The following is a 1,614-nucleotide window of genomic DNA, read 5'->3' as shown; positions in this document are numbered from 1 at the left end:
AGGCGGGCCTCGCGCTCCCAGGCACCCACTGCAGGGACCGCAACAGCCCTCCTCCCACAGCGGCTCTGCTGGGACCGGCTCCAGGGTCTGGTTGGTCCGTCCCGGACAGTCCACCCAGCGCGTCCTTTCCTGTTCTTATCACGTTGCGCTGACCTCGCGGGCGGCCCACCTGGCCTGCAGCTGCCCCCTGGACCCCCGAGTCCCCCCAGGTCTCTCTGGGAAGCATCCAGATGGATGGTCCCAGGCCAGGATCCCCGCCCTGGTGGTGGACGTGCCCCAGCGGGTGGAGGGCTGACGTCCTGCCCTGAGACCCCAGCAGAGTCCAGGCCACAGGCCTCGCCGCCCAGACCCCTTTCTTCCTCGGGGACTCCTGGTGGCCCTGGGGCGGCCCCTCCATCCAGGGGTGGCAGGAGCTGACAGGCCAGGGATGGGGTCTCCGGGCCGGCGTTGGCACCGCAGGGCGCGTGCTTTTCCTTGTGCCACCCTGATGGTGCTCCCGGAAGCCCTGCAGCCCCAGCCAGCGTCGGCTCCCACCAACGGGGCTGTGAGCGCCCCACCCCCCCGCTTCCTTCCGAGGCTCCCTGGGGTGGCTGCCCTGCAGGGTCACTGGGGGTCACCAGGTGGTGTTTCCCGAGCCCCCCACCATGTGTGGGCCTGAGGGGTGCTCAGGCCAGAATGTAAAACCGGAGGGGAGGCATGACCTTGTGGGGGGAGGTGACCCTCTTAGCTAAGGCTGCAGGGAGGTTCCCCCAGAGGGTGTCGTCCTAGGGCCCCTCTGCCCTGCACCCCCAACCCGACCCCTTCCTGACAGCCACTCGGAGGGAGGCCCCGGTTACCCCCAATTTGTAGAGGAGGAAATTGGGGAGGTGTGAGAGGGGAGAGTGTGGACACCCAGGGCCAGATCCCCATGGAAGCTGGAATGCAGGGGGAGGAGGGGGTGCAGGGGGAGGTGGTACGGCCCTTGGTCACTTGCCAGGCGAGGTGTCACCAGCCCTGCTCCCCCACCCCCAGCCCCACGTCGGTGGTAAAGCCGCTGGTCCTGGGGGAATCACGGTCTTGACCTGTGACTGACCACACCCCGCGTGCCCCCACCTTGCAGCCCACACCCCACAAGCAGAGCCAGCCTGGCTTGGTCCAGTCTTCTAGGTTCAGGATGCTGTGGCCCATCCACCGGGAGAAGCAGGGCCCAGGGTGTGGCCGGGAGGCTGGCAGGAGTGCGTCCAGCTTTCAGCGGGCACCAGCCCACGAGGGCCCCAGGGGCCAGCCTCTCCATTCCCATTGTCCCCACTGGTGTGTGTGCCCGTGTGGCCGGCCTGCTGAGGGCTGTGGTCCGCGGTCGGGCCCTTAAGAGCCGCCTCCATCCTTCCCCTGCCTGGGCCTTGGCTACTGCAGAGTCCAGGCCCCGGTCTCTGCTGCTCACCCCGGAAATGCATGGGGGGCACTCGGGCCGGGAGGGGCCTCCTTGCACAGCCTCCAGCGCAGCCGCCCACTCGGCACCTGGCAGCTCCTGCCCCAGGGCTCAGGCCAGCGTTTCGGGAAGAGACACAGCGCGGCTGTCGGGCAAAGGGCTGGAGGCTGCACCTGGTTCCTGCCCAAGGGCCCCGCATGTGTGTC

The 1,614-nt window shown here is 68.7% G+C and overlaps 1 protein-coding gene across 1 annotated transcript in view; it reads left to right on the top strand.

The window, feature by feature from the left end:
* Positions 1–1,614, top strand: part of KCNT1 (potassium channel, sodium activated subfamily T, member 1) — a 43,966-nt gene that overhangs the window by 39,938 nt on the left and 2,414 nt on the right. The window lies entirely within an intron of this gene.

This window comes from Myotis brandtii, unplaced genomic scaffold, assembly GCF_000412655.1.
Source record: "Myotis brandtii unplaced genomic scaffold, ASM41265v1 scaffold691, whole genome shotgun sequence".
Lineage (NCBI taxonomy): Eukaryota > Metazoa > Chordata > Mammalia > Chiroptera > Vespertilionidae > Myotis > Myotis brandtii.
This window is presented reverse-complemented; position numbering and strand designations above follow the sequence as displayed.